General features: G+C 44.5%; 1 protein-coding gene across 1 annotated transcript in view; it reads left to right on the forward strand.

Annotated features, from left to right (window-relative positions):
* MCC (mutated in colorectal cancers) overlaps nt 1-19,656 on the forward strand; it is a 234,993-nt gene that overhangs the window by 116,268 nt on the left and 99,069 nt on the right. The window lies entirely within an intron of this gene.

Raw genomic sequence — 19,656 nt, forward strand, 5'->3', positions numbered from 1 at the left:
CATCAGGGCACAGAGGAAGTGGCTATTTCTGCACTCAGTGCTCAGAACAGTGGGCACTAAGAATGGTTTGTAGCATGACATTCCTGGGAAAAAAGAAAAAATATATATTGTTCTACCCAAAACCCTATGAGTTTTTTTTAATCTTCATCATTCTATGTTTACAATGAACAAATAGATTAAATATTTTTGAAAAAGCAAAGGGGAGATTTTTATACTAATGCAACATTAAACATTCTAATACTATAATTTAAAGTAATAAAAAAGGATTTAGCAACATGGTAATGGCTACATATAAGAACAGTAGAAAGGGTTTAATTATTCAGTAGTAATAGGATAATACTAAATAAAAACAACAAACTTAGATTTGTAATTTACCTATGCAATGAAATTCCAGATAAGTAAAGATTAAGATGACTACATTCTTTAAAATCACAATGAAGGAAATGTAAGTAACTATCTGATCTGAGTAGAGAAGGACTTTTTAAACAAGAAGCAGAGGGAAAGATCTATAAAGGAAAATATTTATTGAGACAACATGAGAATATAAAGCATTGATGTCAGGAAACACTATATAAATTAAAAAGTGAACAGCCAACTGGGAAAGAATATTTGCAATACATATGGGGAAAGGTTAATATCTGTAATACACATCAAACACTAAGAAGTCAGCATCCTGTCAAAATGGGCAAAGAACATGAACAGACGATTTAAAAATAAAGTCACATGTCCAATAGATTTATGAAAAAAAATTAACCTTAAATAATCAAGGAAATGAAAACTAAAAGTCATCTTGGAACCATATGGGCAAAAAATATTTAAATGATATATCTATAGTCGTTGAGCATAAAGCAAAACAGATATGGCTGGCAGAATATGCTACAATAGTTTATGGGGGTGGGGAGGCAATCTCTCAGAAGCTTTAGCCAAATAATTCCATTTTCAGGAATTTTTCCTATTTTTCATTGCAGCATCATACAACAAAGAAAACTGGTAACATATCCAGTAATTGGTTGTTGGTTAAATTATGGTACATCCAGCATATAGGTAATTATATTAAGATGGACAGATGGCCTGTCTTGTAGCCTGGTTTTGTCAATATTTAAAAGGTGTGGGTAAAGAGCAAAATCTTATATTCCCCCCCCCTTTTTTTTAGACAGTGGGAGGGAGGGAGGGGGAAAGAGAAGAACATCAATGTGAGAGAGACACATCAGTTGGTTGCCTCCTAAACTCAGGACGAACCTGCAACCCAGGTATGTGTCCTTGACCAGTAATCGAACCTGCAACCTTTCTGTGTCCCGGCTGACACTCTACCACTGAGCCACATTGGCCAGGGCACCCCTTCCCCTTTTTATTTAAGGTTACTTAGAAGGGGAAGAGATGTACATGGGAAGTAAATATTTCTCAGTGATAAAGCTATAGGAAGTAGCTGACCACATACTGTGTGAGAGAAAATGAAGCATATTCCATATCTAGATGAATTGCCGAAGAAGCTAAGTAGTACAATAACCTCCAAAACCTTACCCAGACTGTGAAATAACTTTAAAGAGGCAATCCTGAGATGTTGACTCTGGCGGTTTTGTGATCACCTGGACAGAAGCTGGGCCAGCCAGCTCTGAAATCTGTCTCATTTTTAAGTGGCACTTGGTCATCAGTATTAAGCCAGGTACCTGGATTTTTTGAGTTGAATTATGTTCATATGGTATGAACTGTCCACGGGTATGTGTCTCTGTTGTCTTCCACTCCTTTCGTGGAGAGAAGTGTCCTATGCGTCCTCATACAGAATCCCTTTCCTAAGTAATTATTCTTTTCTTTCCCAAGGCTCCCACAGTGCCTGAAGGTGGTCAACCAGCATTTGAGTAGCTTTCCATTTTACTTTTTCTAGATTTTAAGAAGAGCTGATGGGAGGCGGGTCATAGGGGCAGGGAAGGGAGAGAGCCTTTGTTCAGTGAGGCTTCTTAGAACAGTGTCTGGGCTTCCTGGTTCGACAAGCAGATATCTCTGAAGCTCTCTGCCTTGAATCCCCACACTTTCTGGAGAATTCCTTTGCGTAGCTGCTTTTTTCTGTGGAGATTGCCCCGTAATCACTGTGAAATTATATGGAGCACAGAGCCACCAACTATGTTTTCTGGGTTAATTAAGTTTGCACCTGTTGCTTATCTGTGCATTTTTGCCCTTGTCAGCTGATTGCCAGAATGAACCTTAATACACTGGGAGCAGAAATGCGGGCTAATGGGTTCCAGAGTGACGGGACAGCTCTGTATTCTGTGCTTCTTCTTTAGTCATTAGAGTCATGAAAACGGTCCCCTGTGTGATGGGAAGTTATCTTGTGCCCTGCTGTAGTTATGCTCTGCAGACCCTGCCTCAGGAACTTCCTGTTGACATGCGCAGTTGTGAGTTAGAGGTTTTGTGTTGAAGACCATCTGAGTGAGCTTCCAGAAATCCATGTTCTGTGATTTGATGAGGTCATGGCCAAACACCCCTGAAAAAGAAACGGTTCACAAGAGCATCCAGCATGTTTGAAACCAAAGTTTGAGACACTCATCCCCAGCACTTGGGAGGAGTCTCAGTTCAGGATGCGTTCAGGATGCAGAAATCCTGATATTGGGAGCCAAACACTCACTCTTTACTTTCCGAGACTCTCATTAGTATAAAGATATTGAGAGTGACCTGGCAATATGTGGGTCCTAACTCCCCAACTTCAAGTCTTGTCCTTAAAGATCAGCTCCTCAGGGCTTCTGTGTGGGAGCAGAGCACTCAGAGGTACTTGCTCATACTGCATTGTTGGCCCCATTAGCAAAGAGAACACAGTCTGTAATGTGACTTTTTGTCAAACTTTATAAAGTGTCTTAGAGATTAACACACAGTTTTAAGGACTCAAGTAAGGGGAGCTGTAAAAGTCAGTAAGTACCACCTTGAACTGTTATCATATATTGAAAATAGCATGTTTATAGTGCTTGTAACATGCGGCACTTATATAAACATGTCCCCATCTCCCCAGTATCCCTGGAAAGTGAATAGGGTAGATATTAACTTCCACAGAACAGATAAAGCAGCAGGAGTGGGTGGGGGCATGCAGAGATTGGGCCCTGAGGTACTTTCATTACAGGCACACACACACAAGCAGCCAAGCTTCCCATCATTCCTGTGGTGGTGGTGGTGTGTCAGAAATTTTCAGAAATGTGGCTTCTTGCCCGAGAGATGGGAAAAGGGGGTATTGCCCAGTTCTACAAGAAAAGGATGTTTGTTTCTGCCGCAAAGTAGAAATGAAGTCCATTGAAGAAAAGGATAAAAGAAATAATGGAACTAGGTACATCCTACGGCTCTACTTGCCCTTGTTTAAAAGAAGTAATTGCTGGGAAGAAAGAAAAAACTTTAATATAGACACATTCGTTACTTTCTCCCCATGAACACCAGACCTACTGATGACCTTGTCCTTTAAAAAATAATAATAAAGCCACTTGTGCATCTTATTAAAAATCCTAAGAATTTTACATTGGAGTTGAAATGTGGGGCGTCCATCTAATTCTACGTAGTAGTTATGGCTGAGGTATCATGTACTTGCCGTGCCCAGAAGAAGGTACTTTACTTAACCGAAGTGAAGTTGGGCAATGCATAAACGCTGGAGCAGAATAAAAACATATCATTTATGCTGATCTTCCAAGCAGTGCCCTTTTCTGAATTGCCTCTTGCTGCTTGAATAGCTACTATTACGAGGCATTTTGTTTTCAAGACAGTCCTCTGATTGTTCCCCACTCTCACAGCAGCGCCTGGCGGCAGAGCTTTCTATTTTCTTCCCGGGTCATCCCACCCCAGTTCAAAAGGTGACCCGTCACGGGGAAGAGGGCAAGTCGATGCATTTTAAGAAACCACCCTTGTGTCTCCCCGTGGCCAGAAGGTGACCAGCAATGAGTTTCTGAACTTGAACATTAACCCCTTTGCTCTGTACCTGAGCAGTTTGACCGAGTCTGAAAAGGGTATTCTTTTGCCAGAACAGCCTCCAGCTATTTCTCATGCCACAGCTCAACTCCTCCCAATTATCTAAGGTTGAGTGCTCCTGACAGTGCTGGGTTGGGAGGGTGTGGGGATATCATTACAGGAGATGATGCAAGGTGAAGGCTTTGACACGTTTAAGTACAGAAATGATGCTGCAAGGAGAAGTCTTTCAAAGGGTCCATGGTTGTTGTTGTTTTCCTTGACCTATAATGCTAATGTAATTATCTTCACTTTATTTTTCTTCTAGGTTTCTTGGCTTCCTTCAGAATTAATGGCTGCCTCCATGCATACGGCCTACCCATTCTATTTCCCCTTTCTTCCTTCCTTTGATTTTTTCCCTCTTCCCTTCTTAGCCACAACACAGTAAGAGTGATGCAGGTCATTGTCTCCTCTTCCCCTCTCCCCAGGTCAAAGGGCAGGCATCTGGGACAGTGGCGGTTCCAATATTTCTATGCAGGCAGATGCTCTGGGAAGGGGGAGACAGGAGGGGCTTGTCTTAAAACTCTGCCTGCTTAGCCAACACAGTCTTTACACCAATTGGTTGCTTCTACTGAATGCCTACAGGAGCAGTCATGGATATAATGGGCTGAAGCCTGCCTAAGATATTGCTGCTGATCTAGCCCGAATCCAGGGGCTCTTTGCACTACAGACTGTAAGGGGCAAAATGCAGTCCATGGAATTAGCCTTGCTACGAGTCTTTTGCCCTGCCTGCTCCCCCAACTCCACTCACCCACCAATCTATTTGCCCTCTTTTCTGCCACCGCCACCCACCAGGTGGGCTTAATAAAAACATAAAGACAGCGCAAAAGCATGGGTTGCCTGGCCTGCACCTGCTATTCAAATTTGGAGATTCAGGATTCCATAAACTGCAAGTTTTGTGCATATGGCATATTCTGGAATTTGAACTCACCATAGGGGAGTTCTGCTTCATATTATCATCTTTCATAGCATAAATTTATCATTCTGTATACTCTATTAACCTACCTCTATGGAAATCATTTGACTTATGGGGCAGAGCTAATCTTTTTTTAGTTTTGTAAAAAGAACGTCAATAACTGTACTTTCGTCCATAAAATGCAGTGGGAGAAAGAAATGCAAGTATATTTTTTCAGGTTTCAAAGAACAGATCATGTAAGCACTGGTCTAAATGGATATGAAGGTACTCTTAACATCTGGAGCTTATTAGGAAAAAACACATTTTCAGCAAAATTTTAACACTCCACATTTCAGTTATCAATTCCTTACGGCTCTCTGGTTGCCATATTGATGCAAGATGAATAGTGTATAAGCTCCACTAGTCTTGCCGTGACATGCCGTGGTTAATATTGCGTTAGTTATGTGAAATGACTAAAAAAAGTTCAGCATAACCTTGTGGCTTTACCTACAAGGATACTCTCAGGCTCTGTGTTTTCCCCAGGAAATGATACAATATGTTTCCACTTTTTCTTCGTGAACATAAATCCATTGCCCAACAGAATATGGTATCTGGAATGAGGTAGGATACATTTTTAATTTTTAAAATTTTGAGACAGTTGGCAAATTTTGAATAATTTTGATTTATTTTAAGATGGCAATTGAAAGAGGAAGTTGATAGTTGTAGATCAGATTTCTCGGCCCCTGGAAAGACTATTTCAAAGAGAGTTTAGATCTGTTCCACTGCCAACGGAACAGATCTTTACCTTTCGCAGCCCGGCCCGGCGATTTTCAACTGCTGTGCCTCACGAATGTTTAAAACATGCAATACCTGACAAAATATCTACTCACAGGCACTGGCCTCTTTTACCTTAGGTTGTCAAATAAAAATTTAAAAATGACAACAGACAGCACAATAGCCGTCCAGTGTGAATAAATCAAAAGTATGCCTCCTTTTTTTTTTTTTTGTCAGAATTTTAGTAATTAGTCTTTTGTGTCCTATGAATTGAAAAAGGTTGGAAATCGCTGCTCTAGCCTACTATTTGGGAGAGGAACCACTCCTTTATGTTGCAGTCACTTTAAGTAAGTGTCCAGTTCTGTTACAACCATTTTCTGGGTGGCTCTCGCCCAGCAGGCGTGTGAATGCCATGGCTCAGGCCATAGGGCGGCAGGGAATGAAGTGCGCAAATCCTGCGCTCCTGTCGGTGTTACTCTGTTATAGGAACCGCTATTGCCAGGGTTTAAGAACAAAACAGAAAACAAATAAGCAAAAGTTTACTTTGAGGTGCCCATGCTTCCCTTGACATAACCTCTGCTTTTCTTCGCCCCATAACCGCTCTGGGGGTTGACTCACCTTTTCTGCTCCAGTGCATCTGTTGGTGTAAAATGAGAGAATCATCAGGCTGGAATGATTCCGAGAGGCCATAGGCTAAACACTCGGGCAGGGCTGCACCCACATTATCCCAGAGAGAGGAGACTCGCCCCTGTCTTGAAAGGCCTTCCAGAGGGGAATCCCACAGTCCGCGCTGCACCTTCTAAGACGTAACAGGCATCACTGTCAGGGGTGACGGGTACAGCAAACCTGAATCCCCCTCCTGCAACGCCAGCCCATGGACCGGGGCTGTGCACACTGCCCTCTGTGTGAGAGCACACCATGTGCCTGTCGGCTACCGCTAATTCACTTCCCACCTCAGAGCAAGGTGATCCCGTTCCACTTCTGTGATATTTTTCTGGGAGCCGAGAAAGAAGCTCAATCTTTTTGATAAACGATGCTCTGGATTGAAATGGATGGCAAGACTATCTCACAGAGTCTTTGGATCTCATAATCCTGCTAATCCATCTCAGAATGGCACTTGCATTTGAACTATAATATCACCAGCACTGTTTCATCATTAGCATTTCAGGGTTTTGACCTCACAGGGCAACTCGCTCAGCCTCTACGGAAACTGCATCTGAATGCCGTTGTTTTCTGCCTCTGTATTTGCTTCGATGCCTAGTGATTGACAGGAACTACTTCTTTAGCAGTGAAGCTTAGCTTTAATAGTTCGGGGGAATTTGGGTTTTTGTATTGTTGAAACTGCAGTATTTCTAGTCGCTGCTGGATTTAGGCTTTCCTTTGACATCTTTATGTCGGAAATGGTTTATTCTTTGACAGAAATCTTTAAGACATTTTTCTGCTCCCTGCCTTTCTGCTTTCAGGAAACAAATAAGGCGGCTTTAGGGAATTTTTCTGTTTGCGTTCCAGTGGTGTGTCTGCAAGGAGGTAGACAAAAGGGGTGTTGGGGCGGAGGTGGGCATTGCAAGGGACTCGAGGATTAGATGTCACCTCTCTTGCTGTGTTGTTTGAACTAAGGATGAGGCCTGGCTTTGTGGGCTTGGGAAGATGTGCAGCTCTACCCGCCCTTATAAGCCCAGGAGCAGTTTAATTTGCACATGAACCTCTATCGTGGGGAGGGAGCGGTGCCATATCCTCTGCCGTTGGTGATTGCCCCAAAGCTCCCCACCTGCCCGAGCAACACGCAGCACTGAGCCCTGTCGGGGACCACGCGTGTGTTTGTTGGGAGCCACACGTATGGGCTGGAAGATGGTGCCTCCCCATGGGAGCTCCTTCCATTTAGAGAAAGTCCAAAGCAACTGATCAAACATGCACCCAGAGGAACATTTCTCCCCTCAGCCCGCCGGTGCGGCCGCCTCTTTACCCTCCTGCAGCTTCCCGCCAAGGGAGGCGGGTGTTAGAGAAGAAAGAGTCCACGGCAGCCGCAGGTGGAGACCTTGTGTTGTCTTCAGGTCCCCTTCTGGGGTTAGTTCATTCTGCCATCACACACACACACACACACACAGAGAGAGAGATACACAGACACCCCGTACTTCATTAATTTCAGAATTAATTTCAGAATTAGCCTGTGAGATGTAGGGGGCAGGAAAGGGGAATAAATCACCTTATACGAGAGAAAATTGTCAAGGCATCTGTGATAAAAATTGTTCCTTAGAGGGAAGGGGGGAAGGGGGCTCTGTTCGTTGAAATAATGCTGAGTTAGGCACCTATCTGAGTTACATTGTGTTGTGGTTTCTAGAGGCAAAGTGGCAGGAAACCCGGAGGGAGAAGCGGCTCCTCGCAGGAAAGAGCCGGAATGCTGTCAAGCTGGCCTCCGCCGCAGCGTTTCGTGTTAGTCTGTGGCCACCGGCTTGTGTTACAGCTTTCATCGCTGTTCTGACTTGTTTGTGATTTGGCAGGGGACTGTGAAGTCTCACCGGGCCCTGGCCAGGCTGGTGCTGGCTGAGGGGACGGGGCACACCCGCTTTGGGGAGCGGATGTCTCACTTGCAGGACCGGGGTCTCTATGGGTCTGTTTGGCCACAGAGCTCCTCTTGCCCTTCACCTGCTGAAGCTTCTGCCCTCCAGCGCACAGGGGGTCTCGCTGAAACTCCCTTCGGATACCGGCGGCTTCTCCCACGTGAGCTGTGTGCTATAAACCATCTGGTGCTGGGCGGCATCCAAATCTGCAATCTTAGCCTCTCCGATTCCCTCCTTGGCCCACGCCAGCTCTGTGATCTGCAAATGCGTGACCCCGGCTACCCACAGTAAAGGAGATGCGGAGACAGCCAATGGGATGGGTCAGATTGCGAGTTTGGGGCTTCAGATCCTAGGAAAACTTACTCTGCCTCAGTTTCTTTATCTGCGAAATGAGGTAATAATAGTGCCTATCTCGCTTTGTGAGAATCCAGTGAAAACCCATGGGAGGCGATTGCGTGGCCCCTGGCACACAGGAAGTGTGCAGCCAGCATTCACGGCAGGTCGTGCCTGGTCCTAGGTAGCTCTCATCAAAAGGGACATTGGCATCCTTGCGGGGCCACTGCACGGCAGGGGGTTGTTGTCGAGATTTGACGACTTAGAGGGGATGCTAATGATACAGTCAACTATTTAGTGAGTTTACAGTATAGAAGAGAGTACTATATTAAACATATTGTTTCACATATGCTATGTTAAGTATATTTACATTAGAAAAATGTCTGACATATTTGCTAGTGATGTGATCTCTAGATGGTGGGGTAAGGATAATGTAAGTTCTTTTATCTGAATTTTCTAATTTTCTAAATTTATCCATTCCACAAAGAGTGTCTGAAGTTCGACCATGTGCCAGGCACAGTTAGTCTTGTTCGTTGGCTATTTTCCCAGTTTCTTGACATGCCTGCCTTCTTGGAACTCAGAATCTCATGGGGGAATGAATCAACCAGAAACCTGTATAATATATTGTCAAGTAGTAATAAGTGTTATAAAAAATAAAGAGTAAAAGGATAGAGAAGGGGGGCTGCGGGTAAGGAAAACTTGCTCCAGGTGGTTGGTGGAGATGACAGGAAGGCAACCTGAATGAATTGAGGGAGGAGTGAGTATTCATATGGGAAATTATGATTCCTATGTTAAGCTGTTATATATAGTTCTCTATTTTGTTGACAACATGGTGTATTATGCATATCGTTCAATTTGCCCGACTAATCATTTTTTTTTTATTATGAACAAATCTTTGTGCAGATCCTTGCTTATAGTAAGCTTTACCATTTAGATACATTTTTATGATAACTGATTTTGGGATCACTGTACATGTCCCACTTGGTTCTTGATCCTCTCTTACCTCATGAAATGTAAGCTGGGGATGGGGTTGCAGACGGGGTCTGAGGCTGCTCCAGTTTCTAGGCTGTTTAGGATTCATGCGTTTGCCTGCTTACCTGCAGGCCCAGCCAGGGTGCAGGCAGGGAGCAGCTGACTCAATTGCACATGTTGAAAGCCAAAGTGTAGATTGCTGTGATGAATGTGATCCAGGCCTCCGTGTGATGAGTCAGCCTGATTGCTTAATCAAGGTTTCTGTAAACAAGGAGAGAGCATAGTAACCCATCACTCTTTCAAGGCCCCATTTTACCTTGACACTTTTTAGCAAGCACAAAGCATGGCATGGTGCTCATCATAATTCGGATGATAGTGGTCATGGTGGCCGACATTCTGCCAGGCAGCCTGGTGGTTAAGTAATTAACCTGCAGTATGTTCATTTAATCTTCACCGCTCTGTACGGTTATTGTTCCCGTATCACAAGGTAAGTAAGCTGAGGCTGGGAAAATTTTTAACAGCATCACCGAGGCTAAACTGATACTCGGGACTGGGGGGGGGGTTGTGTTTCTGTCTTGTGATAGTGATAAAACCCATGTCCTTACCTAAGGAATTTCCCCCCATTGTTCCTCTCCCTGCACTCCCTCTCCCAGTCTCTCCCTTTTCTGGGAAGATGGGCCTGCTTGGGATCAGTATTGGCTGGTTCATGTGGTTTGGAAAGGAGAGAAGATTCAGATCGTTCCTTCTATTTAAACACACTGTTCTCTGAAGCCGCCAGCAGGGCTCTGATGGGAGAGAACGCTGAGCAGACTTGAAATGTGTCTCTCCCGCCCTTTCCTGGTGCTTCGGACGCCATGCACCAGCAAGTGGCCCGTCCATCAGCAGCCCTGGGTGAGGATGGAGAAGCCCGGCCTGCCTGTGCCCTCACTGAAATGGGAGCTTGTTTATGGCATCAAGCACTTAAAGTGACTTTCTTTAAATGAAATAGTGCATGTTAAAGTATCTTTTAAAAGTTGACAGTGCATTTAACGACTGTATTGAGTGTCTCAAATCAGCAACAACTTGGCTGTATCCTGTGCTCACAAAATGTCTGAACGTGTGTGCCTTGAGTTTTTATATAAAGTTTATATGTATATATTAATACATGTAAATTTATATATGTATGTATCTGTATATACATGTATACACACACACATACTCAAATCTAAATCTTCAGTCATTTTCCCAAAGAAAAAACACTGTCCTCAATTCAGTAAAAAAAAAAGGGGGGGGGGCGGGGGGGAGGAGTCTTTTCAAAACTGTTGCTGTAAAATACTAGGCCTTTCCTAATCTGCGGAGTTTATTGACTATTTCACCATTAAAGGTACTTTGTTTCTCTGGAATGAGGAATTCAATACGTGCTGAATTGGATCAATATAAAAATTTATGAACAATGCAGGCCTTGTCAGGAACTCTTTACTCCTGCTCATATAATTCTCTGTGGGAGTTTCTGCCTCAGGGATCACATCGGTAGAGCACGCTGAAATATTCATGTCCTCTGATTAGCCAGATTTAATTGTTACATCTTCATCTCCTTCATGATGTGTCATTAGGATGCAGCCCACCTTGAAATGTCAGTGGAGGCTGCTGGTTTATTGCAGTGTCTTTATTTTGCCTCTGTTCCTTTACAAATAACCTTGTATACACCTGTAATTCTGGTTTCCTTTGGAAATAACACCATCAGAAGTATGAAATTATTTGTTAGTGGAAAATACCAAGTTATGTATTCCTACTAGCAACTCTTGTATTATAATATTTGTATAGTAAAATTTAAAATATATATAATATGCTACTGTTTGGGTTTTTATTTTTTAAGATCTATTAACTAAAGTGAGCTTTCCTCCCGGGTAGTTTAATTAGCAAAATTTAAGAGCTTTTTCACCTCCACTGCGATATTTTCCTCTTTAACTTTCACCCATAGGTTATGTAAATAGCTGGAGATTAGTTTTTCTTTGATTCCTTCCTGGATCTGATAGCAGCTGAATGGTCTTTTATTTCTCAAAATATTGGAAGTTTTAAATAATACCATTTTCCCCCATGCTAATTTTGCATTTCTGCTTTTCCCTCTTATAAAAGGAACCTCTGACACCTAATTTTCTCAACGGTTTCACCGGTATCTGCAAGGATCTGGGAAGTGCTATGATATTCTGTTGCAAAGCATGAGGCATAGTGAATGAACCGGCTCAGGGGTTAGACATACCCGGGCTTATGTTCTAGCTCTGCCACTTACTAGTTGGACAGTTTACTGAACTTCTAACTAGTTCAGTAAACTGTCCTCAATTCCTACCTCTTTAAATTGGGGTTGAATAGTAACCAGTTCATAAGGCAATGTGAATAATAATTGAGAGAGTGTTACATGCTTCATATAGCAGCTAGCACATAGTAAACACTCACGTGCTAGCTATTATTATTTCCAGGAAAATTATGTGATTTATTTTTATCTTATTTTCTAATATATACATTTTTTTATTGATTTCAAAGAGGAAGAGAGAGAGAGAGAGAGAGAGAGAGAGAGAAACATCAGTGATGAGAGAGAATCACTGACTGATCAGCTGCCTCCTGCATACCCCCTACTGGGGATTGAGCCCGCAACCCAGGCATGTGCCCTGATTGGGAATTGAACCATGGCCTCCTAGTTCATAGGTCTACTCTCAACCATTGAGCCAGACTTATTTCTCAAGGAGCATATGTTTGCCGATGGGGTGGGATTCAGGGTTATCTGCAAATCCCACAACGGCCAGTCTTGGTGACCTCCCATCCTTGAGAGTCACCTCCCGCCGTGGGAGTCATCTCACAGCCATTTATTTGAGACAAGGAAAGAGTTGCTTCAGGCAAGTCCTAGGGCTGGTGGTGTGGCTGCTTGCTGGGGTCCAACCCCAGCAGGTCCAGGGGTACCCAAAGGTGTGGACGGAGTTGGTGAAGAAGGAATGACACAGAGGCAGCGTTCAGGTGATCATCATAGCCGGGTTCTCTTGTCAGGGTCTTCAGCCAAGTTCTGTCCAGGTTCTCTAGCCAGGTTCTGTAGCCATGTTCTAGTCAGGTTCTCTTGCCATGTTCTATCCAGTGTCTGTCTCTCAGGAAAAAATCCTACCTGGGGAAACAACCTTTCTCGGAGAGGTGACCTTGGTTAAAACACATAGCGCCAAGAAGGTGAGCAAACATATTAAGAACAGTATGCCATATACGCCAGGTCCCTTGAAACATATGTTGTGCAGATGTTTCTTCCCTGCAGCGACTGTGTCAAGCAGCAAGGATGGACCGGCTCCCAGCAGCTGCTTTGTGAGTTGGCACCATCACCCATATCAGCCCCCTTGCAGATACCCATTTTTCTCTAATGGACCCCATCCATATTGAAGGAACCCTAGAATGTTGTTTTCAACAACTGAACTTATGGAAGTTTACAAAGTAAATCAGGGAGCTGATCTCTCACTGAAATTACTGCCAAAGGAAAAGACAAAAGCTGCTGCTTTCTGAGTTGGTCTAGAGCTGCAAAACGTGATTTGGTGCAGTGAACAATCTTGTAGATGATATTTAATGAGTTTCAGGTTTCAAGGTTATGAGCAGCCTTTCTTGAAATACTACCCAGCAGGTGCCCCAGCAGGACTTCTGGCAGCAAATAGGAATGTCCAGTCCTGGAAGCTGCTGGACAGGCCTGGTTGTGTCCATCTGGCAGGGACCGCTCCCCTTTTGCCAGGGATTTTGTTCTTATGTATCTGAATGAGAGCGCTGGGCTGGAGGGAGTCTTGGAGAGGAAGCTGAATGAGGCTCTTTTCTCGTGTGCAGATGTCTATTGCTATTTCCAAGGACAGGGCTGGATGTATACAGTTTTTCACTCCCTGTGAGCTCCTGGGTGCCATATGGGAGAGTGGAAGCCTCTGGACGGGGCAGGAGGAAATCAGAATTTGATGAGCTCTGTTTCTCTGTGTCTGTTTCATGTCTTTATAGTGAGGGAAGTGGACTAGACATTATCAGATTTCTTCTGCGCTGATAACATTGTGTAAGATTGTCCTGTGCTTTCAGTTCCAAGGGAAAGAACTTTGATCAGTTCTACACAGCAAAGCTTCCTCATGTGGTGAGCTTCCACAGATCCTTTCTGGGGCCTGTGGGCAAAGAAAGTATGCAAAGCCCCAAGCACAGATCTCAGGGTGGGGCCATTGGGTAGGAACCCTTCTCAAAAGGATGAAAAAGCACAGGAAGTGAAAGAGAACTTCCCAAATACACACCGAGCTGAGCTGACCGCCAACCCCCAGCGTCATCACTGCTCCCTCCCGCTGTGCCCTGCTTTTCCCTACCCCTGCCAGTGCCCACAGCTGACTTCCCACCCCACAGCCTCCATCCTTCCCATGTACATGCCCTCACGCACACATCCCACAAGCAAGGGAGAGCTGTGGCATGTTGAGTTGGAAGTGCTCGTGAGCACACAACAGAGATTAGAGCACGGAGTATGTGTGTATTAATATTTATTCTACTGTTTATTAGTTTTCTGCTCTCGGGCTGATTTTCTATCCGTCTTCTGGGCCTTGGTTTCCTCATTTGTCAGGAGGGAATAATACCTATCTCACAGCATTGTGGTGAGGATCAAATGAGACACCGCATGAAATGTGCTTTTAGCCCAAGCGCCTGGTACCCATTAAACATTAAGCCAGTGGTCACTATTAATGTTATGATTCTTATTATTACTATGGAGTTGACTAGAATTCTCAAAATATTCCGAGAGGCTGGCATCGGGTTTTGACGCTGCCTGTCTCCTGCAGGGCTCTTCAGCTGATCGAATTCGGTAAAGAGTAGGAAGCACCTAGTGTAGAACCTGCCGTGAGCATGTGTTTGGTAAAGTTTAGTTGCATTTGTTTCTTCCCCTTTAACAAAGAGGACCGTTCATGTGGTGAAAGAAGTTGGCACTACCCATTGTCACCACTCAAGCATAAGCAAAATTGTGTATCCCTTGTACCTGGAGGGCAAGTGGCTCTTTCAGGACAGGGTGGTAATGGCTTGGTGGGGAGGAAACAGAGGTTCCCTGACAGAGAATGGCATGACTTACAGGAGTGCCATTCAAGTAGCCAGGTCAGGTTAAGGAGAAAGAAAGAGAGCAAGCACCCCTTGCCCTGGGTGAGCTTGCCTGCCAACAAAGCGGGGAGGCTGGCTCAGCCATCACACCTGGTACTTGTGGAGACTGTGGGGATGAACTCGTTCCTCTGTCTCAGGGGTGGCTGTGGAAGCCATGGGTCCCACTGAAGGCGGTGCTGTTAAAGAGCAGATCAAAGCCTCAGAAAGATGAGCAGGCTAGTGGACTTGGAGTTTGACAGCCTAGATTCAGGTCCTGGGTCCTGTTCATCAATTGTGATCCTGGGGGAAAGGACTTGTGCCTCAGCGAACTGGGATCCATAGCTTCCCTGCAGATCACAGAGCTGTGGGGTGAAAGGTGCAGATCCAATGGGGTGATGCACGGGAGAGTACCAGTAAACAGGACGGTGCCAGCATGTGTTTGCTGTTTTTATTGCTAGTGGAGTAAGATGGAGGAGCACATTATCACCGACAATACACAGTGGTGCTCTTGGGGGCTCACCAGAGTCCTTGAGCTGCTGGCTTAAAAGGGCAGCTTAAGAAGTGTGAAGCCATTTGTCTCATGGCTAATGTGTAACAGGAAAGATCTGTGCTCTTGGCCCAAAAGGAGCCGATGGGAGAGGCCATCAAAAAGGCACTGCTAGCTTCTCACCTGGGCCCAGGCAGCTGGACACTATCCGTCAGAGGCTAAATGAGCTCATCCTAATAGCCAGTTGGACAATGAAATATTAGACAAGTAATGTTTCATCCAAAAATAACGACCATTTTGACAGTTAGGTTGCAGCCCAATTTCCAGGTTGTTTGGAACCTGGAAATGTGAAGCAGGGCTGAAAACAGCCTAAGGCAGTGGTCGCCAAACTGCAGCTCGCGAGCCACATGCGGCTCTTTGGCCCCTTGAGTGTGGCTTTTCCACAAAATACCACGTGCAGGCGTGCATGTACAGTGCGATTGAAACTTCGTGGCCCATGCGCAGAAGTCGGTATTTTGTGGGAATCCTCTGAGGATGATCTAAATGTTCCTTGGGTGGGACTTAGTCTGAGAAGGCTGTTGACTTGAAACATGGCTGGAAAAGAGGAACACACACCTGGTTCCAGACACCATGCTGCTCACTCTGTGGATGCTGCCTCATTTATGGCAGCCCTGTAACAAAGCACTTAAATGAACTGTCCGAAGACAATCGACCAGTAAGTGGCATAAATGAGATTTGAACCCAGGCTTATCTGATTCTTTATAAATGAGGATTAAGTCAACTTCATTTGCCAAAGTACCTCAACATAATGTTGGTCTATACAACAGAGGTCTGTTTCTCATGTGCTGTTACAGACGTCTGGACATTCCAAAGGATAGGGTGGCGCTACAAAACTGTTAGGGAATCGGGCACCTTTCGGCTCCCTGGAAGGTGACCTCATCTTTATGAAGCAAGATGGCTGCTCCATCCATCACATTAATATACCAAGCAAGGAAGAGAAAAAGGGCAGGCCCTCTTTCAAAAATATTTTCCCAGAACTCCACATAATGTTCCGCTTACATCTTATTGGCCAAGCTTTGTCACATGTCTACATCTAGCTCCAACTGCAAGGGAGGCTGAAAACTGGGACACAGTAGCTGAACCAGTATAACCAGCTAAAAATCAAGGTCTTCTTCCTGAGCATGAAGAGAGAAATGTGTTGGGAGAGGCTAGCACTGACTCCAAATATATTTTCTTCCTCTTTGGTGAGTGAAACAGCTTCAAGTAATGGTACTTCATAGTTCATATGTCTGAAGCTCTAACTCGTTAGAGGCCATTTCAGAAACCAGAATATAAATAACAAGACCCCCCAAATGATATATATGTAATTTTTCTACTATAGATCTTGTCAATTTTGGTAAATTTACCTTTCCTGAGATTTAAACCCACTGTCACTCCTTTTAAAAATTACCCAGAAAGAACTTTATACTCATTTCCAATGCCTATCTTGATACTACACAGGTTCCATCATACTACCTGTAGCACCGCCCGCACTTTCCAGCTTATGAATTAACAGAGATACCACCAGCTCCGGCAGGATGAGTGGATGAGATGCAGAAAGAAGGGAGGGCTAGTCAGCTTTTCATTACCGAGTTATTGATAAGGTGGGACCAGGAGGGCTGCTGAACTGAGATTCACAGGGAGTGGGGAGCACACCTTGTGGTGGGAACTTACTTATCTGTGTCCCGTCACCAGGTGGTAAAGGAGGGGCCTGTCAGCGCGATTCCAAGCAACAGGTCTTGTGACTTGTGAGCAAACTTTTCCCCCTCTCCCTCCCATCCTCTGTAGTTACGGCTTCTGCTGAGTAATTGTCAGTAACATTAGGGGCATGTGTGTATTTTACCTCATTTTTAAAGTTTTACCTTCTATCAGAAAAGCTGGTGGGTGGGAAGGAAGATGCAGCAAGGAAGGAAAATAACCCTTTTCAATTTTTCTGATCCAGCTGGTAAGTGCAGAAAACACAACCACAACCCTTTTGTTTAATACAAAAGCCTCTTTCTCTTTTAAAAAGAATTAAGTATCCAAAAATAGTTTGAAACTACCCAGAGGCCACCACTAAACTTTAGAATGTTTTCTTTCTGGTTTATTTTTTTTTATTACATTTTCATTTTTTTACTAATTAGAGGGAAATATTTAAAGTAATAATTTTATTCTCATAGAAAAACCCTGAAAATTACTGTCACAACATCATATAGTGAGGAAAGGGCACTGGTGGCCTTGGTTCTGATGTTAAGCTATCCCTGGGACCTTGAGTACGCTAGTTGTCTCTGGGTTTCAGATACTCACCTGCAGGTTGGAAGTGGGAGATGCCAAGTGCAGTACCAGGGCCTTTTCCTCACCAGACATCTGTGTTAGGGCATATGAGACAGTCTGCAAAACTTAATGCGGGATCATGGAGCTGGCATCAAATCCAGATGTTTCTCAATTTGGGATCCATGAATATTTCCAGTGTGTGTTAGCGCCATGATTAGGTGGGACACATGCATGAACCCCCAATTTATACTCTTTTGTAAGAGAAAGGCCAATCGCATTTATGAGAGTCTTAAGGAATCTGTGACCTGAGGAAGGTTAAGAACCACTGGTCTACGCTCCTACTCTCACTTTGTGGACAGGCCCCTTCCATCAGGGAGTGAAGGGACTTGCTCCAAATGCGCATCCTGTGGATCTTCCTGCCAATCTGGAGAGCAGCGCTCTCTCTCCTCCATGGAAGCGGCCCATCCTGGGTGCCCTCTGCTCTGCACTGTGATGGAAATAACTCCTCTAGGTCTCCCCATCGGGCCCAGCCTCCTCTGGCATCTTTTCCCCCTAATTCTGCCCCCGCCCCTTCAGGCAACCCTGTCCCCCAGGAGTCGGAGGGGAAATGTTGTAAGGGAGGAAACAGGCTGACACAGTCAAGGTCCTCGTTCCCACTCCTTTGTTTCTGAAAGAACATCTCAGCTCTCCGTGTAGTTTATCCTTCTCTCCAGAAGTGACATGGAGAACCTTCTCCCAAGACCCAACATAATAGTGCAAAGGGCACAGTGACGCTGAAGGAAAATCCTCAGATTGACAGCTCATAGGAGGAGGGTCACCCCAGTTGCTAAGGGAGTGGATTGTGTCCCACTCTACCATATGGGAAGCAAAACAGCCTCAAAAAGATTGTACAATGGGAACACTGTGGTGTTTGTGCTGAGAATTCATCAGACAGAACCTTGTATGTGAAACCCAAAGTGACCTTTTCAGAGGGCCCTAGCCCTCCATAGGAAGGCAAATACCACCAGATTGCCTGACATTTCCTTTTTTAATTTCAAGCATTCCCGATTTCACGTCAGCTATTGATCTGTTGGTTTGCAGCCCTGATGCAATTAAGTGAAGTCACTTTCATTGCTGTTATAGACTAATATAAACTACTGTTTTGAAATCCCAGTGTCCTCCCTGTATCTCCTTCTCCCTGCCTCATAACACCACCCCCTCCCCAAAGCCTGCCAGCCAACAACGTGCAGTGTAGATGGTGCCGGTTGCGGAAAAGGGCATTTTTCTAAACCTGAAATTCAAATCTTCAGAGTTGAACTATGTACTGTTGTACTGCGTCCATTTTTAAAGATCACACTTATTTGTTCACTCCTTACTTTAAGTCCCTCTTGGCAGAAGCTAAAAAAAAAAATTCTAAAGAGGAGGGTTTGTTAATTCTAGTCAGTCACCCAAACGTAATGTGGAACTCAGCTAGGGAATGTGCTGAGCTCCGCCTGGAATTGATGATGAAGACAGATGGGAAGTGGTAACTCAGAGAGCAAAGGTTGAAAGGTGGTACTGCTCCGGGATTAGTGCTTTGAATGGATCTTAGGGCTAGTCCCGTCCATTGGCCCCGAAGCCCCAGCAGGCAGGTGTGTGGCAGGTGTGTGTGCCTCTGGAGCTTGGTGTTCAGAACTTGAAAGTTGAGCTCTTGAGATCCTGGCAGTGCATGGTGCCACTTGTTCCTCTGGTGAAGAGCGTTCTCCCTGGCTCCGGTTAACCTGAGAGAACTGGCCAGGGAAAGATACCTGGATGGATTCTTGGTTGGTCTGTTCACAGCATAATTTATCAGAGTCTAGCTGCTGCTCCTCTGAGAGGACCTGCTGGTGCAAAAGCATCTGGTCAGTCTAGTCCAGCTGGGGGACAGTGAGGAAGAATGAGCCACCAAAAAACTAACAGGCAACTGTAGGAGGAGACCATATGAAGAAATGAGCTCTCCCATTTTTTTTTCTTAAAAAATAGCTCCAGGGGAGAAAGGGGTGGGTGGAGGTAGAAGAGGGCATAGAGGGGATAAATGGTGATGGAAAAAATTAAATTAATTAAAAAATTTAAAAGCTCAGCCCTTTGGTCTGTCTGTTGTTCACACAGCAATGTGGGTGATTGAATTGCAACAAATATTTGAATTGCCCTATTCAGCATTCATATTTTTTCCAAAGGTAGAAGCTAATTCTGTTCTGCCTTATCCTTCTCATGTTGAAAATCAGGCAGCCCCACACCAGCTCTTAATATCATCCTTGCTGAGGAACTCAGGGAAAGCCCCGAGAATGAGAAGC

The sequence above is a fragment of the Myotis davidii genome, unplaced genomic scaffold (genome assembly GCF_000327345.1).
Source record: "Myotis davidii unplaced genomic scaffold, ASM32734v1 scaffold130, whole genome shotgun sequence".
Classification (NCBI taxonomy): Eukaryota; Metazoa; Chordata; class Mammalia; order Chiroptera; family Vespertilionidae; genus Myotis; species Myotis davidii.